The sequence below is a fragment of the Artemia sp. Qi Xiang Cuo genome, chromosome 14, assembly GCF_049724085.1.
Source record: "Artemia sp. Qi Xiang Cuo chromosome 14, ASM4972408v1, whole genome shotgun sequence".
NCBI lineage: Eukaryota > Metazoa > Arthropoda > Branchiopoda > Anostraca > Artemiidae > Artemia > Artemia sp. Qi Xiang Cuo.
The window spans coordinates 26,130,361-26,137,901 of NC_142807.1; positions in this window are offsets into that span (position 1 = coordinate 26,130,361).

Sequence of the window (7,541 nt, forward strand, 5' to 3'; positions counted from 1 at the left end):
TTTGTGTGCATGTAAGTTTTCGTGTGCTTGTGTAATTTTTTGTGTGTGTGTGTGTAATTTTTTGTGTGTGTGTAAGTTTTGTCTTTTGTGTGTAAGTTTTAGTGTGTGTTTTGAGTTTTAATGTGTGTGTGTAAGTTTTTGTGTGTGTGTGTGTGTGTGTAAGTTTTTGTGTGTGTGTGTAAGTTTTGGTGTGTGTGTGTGTAAGTTTTTGTGTTTGCGTGTAAGTTTTCGTGCGTGTGTGTAAGTTTTTGTGTGCATGTAAGTACTTATGTGCATGTAAGTTTTCGTGTGCATGTGCTAGTTTTTTTTTTGTGTTTGTGTGTGTGTGTGTGTGTGTCGAGTATTTTTTTGTGTGTGTGTTTTATTTTTTGTGTGTGTGTAAGAGATATATCGTGTGTGTATTATATTTATATATTAATTTTGTTTGTGCATGTAAGTTTTTGTGTGCATGTATATGTGATATTGTTTGTGTAAGTTTTTGTGTGTGTGTGTGTGTGTATTTTTTTGTGTTTCTATGATCGTTTGTGTGTATTTTTTTACGTGTGTGTGTGTGTGTAATTTTTAGTGTGTGTTTGTGTGTGTTTGTTTTTGTGTTAATGTATGTTTTAGTGTGCATGTGTAAGTGTTTGTGTGTGTGTGTGTGTGTGTAATTTTTTGTTTGTGTGTGAGTTTTTTTTTTTGTGTGTTAGATTTTGTGTGTGAGTTTAAGTTTGTGTGTGTGTGTGTAAGTTTTTGCGTGCTTGTAATTTTTTGTGTGCATTTAAGTTTTTGGGTGTTGGTTTTAGTTTTTGTGTTTGCGTGTCTGTTTTTGTGTGTTTAAGCTTTTGTGTGTGGGTGTTAGTTTTTTGTGTGTGTGTGTAATTTTTTGTTTTTTTTTGTTTTTTTGTTTTTTTTTTTGTGTTTTAGTTTTTTTTGTGTGTGTGTGTGTGTGAGTTTGTGTGTGTGTGTGTTTTTTTTTGAGTGTGTTTGTAATTGTGTGTGTGTGTAAGTTTTTGCGTTTGTGTGTTTTAGTTTTGTGTGTGTGTGTGTGTTTCATCTTTTGTGCGTGTGTGTGTGAGTTTTTTGTTGTGTGCATGTGTAAGTTTTTGTGTGTGTGTGTGTGTGTGTGTAATTTTTTGTGTGTGTGTGTGTGTGTAATTTTTGGAGTGTGTGTGTAAGTGTTCTTGTTTATGTGTTAGTTTGTGTTTGTGGATTTTTTTGCTGTTTTTTGGTTTTTTTCGTGTGTGTGTGTGTTTGTTTTGTGAGTGTGTGTGTGTGTAAGTTATTGTGCTTGTGGGTTATTGTTTTTTTTGTGTTCAGTTTGTTTTTTTTGTGTGTGTGTGTGTATTTTTTTGTGTGTGTGTATTTTTCGGTGGGTTTGTTTGTGGTTTCGTTTGTTTGTGTGTGTATTTTTTGTGTGTATGTGTGTGTGTGTGTAAGTTTTCGTGTGAATGTAAGCTTTTGTGTGAATTTTTTTTTTCGTGTGAATGTGTAAGTTTTTGTGTTTGTTTGTTTGTGTGTAATTTTTTGCGTGTGTAATTTTTGTAGTGTATGTTTTAGTTTTTGTGTGTGTGTGTGTGTAAGTTTTGTGTGTGTGTGTGTGTGTGTGAAATTTTTTTTGTGTGTGTGTGAGTTTTTTTGTGTTAATGTGTAAGTTTTTGTGTGTGTGTGTGTGTGTAAGTTTTTGTGTGTGTGTAAGTTTTGGCGTGTGTGTGTAAGTTTTTGTGTGTTTGTGTGTGTAAGTTTTGTGTGTGTGTGTGTGTAAGTTTTTGTGTGCTTGTAATTTTTTTTGTTCTTGTAATTTTTCGTGTGCATGTGTTAGTTTGTGTTTGTGTGTGTGTGTTTGTTTAAGTTTTTGTGTGTGTGTGTTTTAGTTTTGGCGTGTGTGTGTTAGTTTTGGCGTGTGTGTGTTAGTTTTCTTGTGTGTGTGTGTGTAAGTTTTTGTGTGTGTGTAAGTTTTTGTGTGAATTTAAGTTTTTGTGTGCATGTATGTTTTCGTGTGGTTGTGTATGTTTTTGTGTGTGTGTGTGTGTGTAAGTTTTTGTGTTTGTGTGTGTTAGTTTTTGCGTGTGTGTGTTAGTTTTTGTGTGTGTGTGTAAGTGTTTGTGTTTGTTTATAAGTTTTTGTGTGTGTGTGTGTGTAAGATTCTTTGTGTGTGTAAGTTTTTGTGTGCATGTATGGGGACCGGGGGAGGGCCTTTGGGACCCAGGGAGGGTGTTTGGGGATCCGGGGCCCTTGAGGATTGGGTGGTCTTTTGGGAGCCGAGTGGACCTTTGGGGTCCGGGGGAGGCCCTTTGGGGGCCCGGGGGACCCTGGGAGATCGGTGGGCCCTCTGGGAGCCCGGGGAACTTTTGCGCCCTAGGGGAGGGCCTTTGGGGGCCTGAGGAGTGCGTTTGGGGGATAACATTTCGAAATTTTTACTTTTTAGTTTACTTTCTGCGGCGCATTCCTGCAGCGCATTCCTGCGGCGCATCCCTGCGGCGCCTCCCTGTGGTGCATCCCCTGCGGCGCTTCCCTCGACCCGCGGCGCTGCCCCTGCGGCGCATCTCCATGCGGCGCTTTCCTGGCCCACGGCGCTTCTCGGGCCCGGGGGACCTTGGAGGCCTGGGGGGGCATTTGGGGTTCGGGGGGCCCTTTGGGTGTCCGGGGGCCCTTTGCGGACCAGGGGAGGGCCTTTGAGGGTCTGAGGAGAGCGTTTGGGGTCCGGGGGACCTTTGGGAGCCCGGGGGACCTTTGAGGACCAGGGTAGGGCCTGTGGGGGTCTGAGGAGGGCGTTTGGGGGGCTGGGGCGCTTTGGGAGCTTGGGGGACCTTTGCGGCCGGGGGGCTTCGTTGGGGGTTGGGGTAGGGGGATCGAAACCCTTTGGGGTTGGGGTAGAGGACCTCACAACACTGTTCAAATGGAACTTGTGTATTATAACGACCACAGAGTTTCACCCTCAAATTCTCTTCTAAAATCTCTTCAAAAATCATCTTTCAAAATGTCTCTAACTGTTTCGCCGAAATAGTTCCATAGCCTGTCTAAAACAGTATCGCCCAAATAATCCCTAAACGTAATTTCAGCGTGTTCCTTTTGTTTTTGGCATCTCTGCGCTAATGCATTTCAAATTAATAAGAAATCTGATTCCCGCGCTAAAATAATTCATTGCTAAGATGTTTCTTGGAGAATTGTTTCCATGGCCTTTGGGTATTAATATCCGTTGGAGTTCGACCAAAAGAGTTGTTTCCGAGGCAATGACATTAATGACTTAGATCTATTCCTGGAGAATCGTTTCTAGGCGAAAATTTTTAAAGTCTGACAGATGATGTCATTGGTTGATTGATCTGACAAGAAAGGGGAATTAATTTGTTGTTTCTAAGGGGAATTATTGATTCACGATAGGTGAATTGAGGTCGACAGCACAGGTGTTCCAATGTCGATGTTGTTGTTGTTGTAAGTGCACGCTCTCAGTGAATGTCAAGGTCGATGTTGTTGTTGTTGACACACTTTGATTACGCAATCAATTTAGGTCATTGACCCCATTAACCACGTGTTCTCCCTAATGACTCTAGGCCCATATTTGGTGTACTGATCGGAGATACGTTCTTTTGATAACCGAATTTTGTACTGTTCGGAGTAGCGCTCCCCACTCTACTATATTAATTGCTGACGCAGTAGGTTTTAGACTTTTACAGTTAGAGAAGGAGGTCATACCCAAACTCTTGTTTGTGGTGATTTTTGTTCGTCTCGAGCTTGATTTGTGTATTCAATTTAAGTTTCACTCGTTTTAATATTAATTTAATTGTTTGCATTAATATCTATTGCATGCTTGTTTGCATTGATTGTTTATTTAATTTATGTTCGTTTTAAGTTTCATTTATGCTTCAATAGGAACTTTTTTTCATTTTAAGCTTGATTTTCATATTAAATCGAAGCATTACTCGCTTTAAGATCTATTAATTCATTTATATCAGTACTTGTTGTATGTTTTTGCTATGATTGTTTATTTAATTTCTGCTCGTTTTGGGTTTCATTTGTTCTTCAATAGTAATTCCTTGTCGTTTTGAGTTTGAATTTTAAAATGTATTTGTATCTGCTGAGCTTAAGTCTAAAATTACCTTTACTTTTCTTTGAAAAACTTATTTTTCGGAAAGTTCCTTTTTAATTAATTTTTGTTCGTTTTTGATTGCAAACAATTTCAAGTTTTTAAAAATTCTTTATTTTAAAATTAAACTTTAAAAAAAAAATCAAATATTCATCAAAGTATCAAGACTGATATCAAAGTAACAATATCAAACGGGAAAAATGGGTTTGTGTCAATCTCGGACTTTTCATCATCTGATGTTTGAACTATTTTTCACAAAATTGCTATCTCAAATTTTTATCGGGTTTGGGGAAAAGGGGCGTGGGGGGACTAGATTAAGCTTCGGTCTGTTTTGACTCACTAAAAGTGAACTAGAACTTTCTATTTTCAATGAAATGAGCCCTCTCTGAAGTTTATATGATTATCCCTTCTGTAAGAACCATATATATTTACCCCTGAGTATAACTTACAACGCCTGTCCCTGGGCCCTGGTGGATTGTGTCGACCCTGGAGTTTTAATATCTGATGGTTGAACTATTTTTAACAAAATGATCACCTGAAATGTTTATCAGATGGGTTTGTCCATCCGATGCACCCAAAGGCGTGGAGGGCGGGAAGGGTCAGTTGCCCTCCGATCTTTTTTCACTCTGAAAAAATGAATTACAACTTTTAATTTTCATTCAAATGAACCCTCTCTGAAGTTTATACAAGCTACCATCCATAAAAACCAAATATGCCCCCAGAGCAATACTTACAACGCCTGCCCCAACCCTGGGGGGGGGATTGTCGACACAGGAGTTTTTCTTATCTGATCTTTGAACTATTTTTAACGAAATGACCATAATATGTAAAGGAGTGTTTGTTATATGATCTTTGAACTATTTTTAACAAAATGGCTACCTCAAATTGGGTAGGCCAGTTGCCCTCTGATCACTTTTGACTCTCAAATAGGCCACTATAACTCTCGATTTCCAATCGAATGATCCTCCTTTGAAGTTTATACGACGACCCCTTCTATACGAAGTGCCTCTGGGAAAAAAATTAATGGAGTTTGGGGGGAGGCTGGCTTCCCTCCGATCACTTTTGACTCTTAAAAAGTGAATTACAACTTTCAATTTCCAATCAAATGAGCCCTCTAGGAAGTTTATACGAGCATCCCTTCCATAACAGCCATATATGTCCCCAGGGCATAATTTACAACACCGACCCCCGGGCCCTGGGGGGCTGTGTCGACACCGGAGTTTTTTGTTATCAGAACTTTGAACTATTTTTAACAAAAAGTCTATCTCAAAATTTTTATCTGATGCATTTAGGGCGTGGAGGAGGGGGGCTAGTTGCCCTCTGATCTCTTTTCACTCTTAAAAAGTTAACTAGAACTTTCAATTTCCAATCAAATGAGCCCTCTCCGAAGTTTATACGAACATCCCTTCTATAAGAACTAAATATGCCCCTAGAGCGTTACTCATAATGCCTGCCTCCGGGTCCTGGCGGGTTCCGTCGACACAGGAATTTTTCTTATCTGACCTTTGAACCATTTTTAATGAAATGGGTATTATGAAAATTTTATCAGATGGGCTTGGGGAAAAAAGGGTGTTTGGGGGGGGGGGGCTAATTGCCCTCGCATATCATTTGACTCTTAAAAATTGAACTAGAACTTTCAATTTCCATTCAAATGAGCCCCCTCTGAAGTTTATACGAGCATCCCTTTCATAAGAACCATATACGCTCCCAGGACGACACTTACGCCTAACCCCCGGGCTCTGGGGGGCGTTTTGTTATCTAATTTTTGAACAATTTCCAAAGCACTGGCTATCTCAAAATTATTAGCAGACGGGTTTGGGGAAAAAGAGCGGGGGAGGGGGACAGTTTAACTCTCTTGACTCTTAAAAAGTGAACTAGAACTTTCAATTTCCAATCAAATGACCTATGAAGTTTATACGAGCATATCTATGAAGTTTATACGAGCATCCCTTTCATAAGAACCATACATGCCCTTAGAGCATAACTTAGAACGCCCTCTGTGCCCTAGGGGGTTCTATTGACACCAGATGTTTTGTTATCCGACCTTTGAACTATTTTTAACAAAATGTCTATCTCAAAATTTTCATCAGATGTGTTTTGAAAAATAAGGCGTGGGGGGAGGGGGGGGCTAGCTGCACTCAGATCTCTTTTGAAAATTAAAAAGTGAGCTCGAATTTTCAATATCCAATCAAATGAGCCCTCTCTGAAGTTTATACGAGCATCCCTTACATACAAATAATTTATACCCCAGTGTATAACTTACAATGCCTATCCCCGCACCCTTGGGGTTTGTGACGACACATGAGTTTTTGTGATCTGACTTTTTTGAGCAATTTTTAACTTAATGGTTATCTCAAAATTTTTATTGGATGCGTTTGGGGAAAAAGGGGCGTGGGGGAGGGGGGCTAGGTGCCCTCCAATCTCTTTTTAGTCTAAAAAACTGAACTACAAATTCAAATTTCCAATTAAATGAACCATCTCTGAATTTTTTACGTGCATCTCTTCAGTAAGAAACATATATTCTCCCAAGGCATAACCTACAACACCTGCCCTCGGGCCCTGGGGGGCTCATTTGACCCCTGAGTTTTCTTTATATGGTCTTTGAACTATTTCAAAAAAGCTATCTCCAAAGGTCTTATCGGATGGGTTTGAGGAAAAAAGGGCGTAGAGGGGGGAGGGGCTAGGTGCCCTCCAAACTCTTTTCACTCTTAAAAAGTGAACTAGAACTTTCAATTTACAATCAAATTATCCGTCTCTTAAGTTAATACGAGCATCCCTTCCATAAGACCCATATTTGTCCCCAGGGCCTAACTTTGTCCCGTGTCGACACCGTAATTTTTGTTATATGATCTTTGAACTATTTTTAACAAAATAGATATCTTAAAATTTTTATTGGATGCATTTGGGAAAAAAGTGTTTGGCGCGGGGAACCTGCTTTCCCACCAATATCTTTTGACACTCAAAAAGTTAACTAGAACTTTCAATTTCCAATCAAATGAGTCCTCTCTGAAGTTTATACGAGCATTCCTTCCATATGAACCATATATATCCCCAGGGCATAACTTACAACCCTTGCCCCTGAAGACTGTAGGGGGGGTGTCCTGCTCAAATATATAATTTTCAGAACTTTCAACTACGTTGAACAAAATGGCTATATCAAAATTGTGATTGGATGTGTTTGGGGAAATGGTGGGCGTGGAAGGGATGTCAGTTGGTCATTAAAAGGTGAACTAGCCATTTAAATTTCAAATCGAATGGGCCCTTTCTGAAGTTTCTACGAAAACGTTGTCTATACAAAACCTCATATGCCTCCAGGGCAAAACTTACAACCCTCACCCTGAGGGCTATGGGGCAGGGTTGTCAATCCTCAAAAACCTAATTTCCAGAACTTTAAACTACGTTGAAAATAATGGCTATCTCAAAATTTTGATTGGATGTGTTTGGGAAAAAGTTGGGCGTAAGAGGGGGGTTAGTTGCC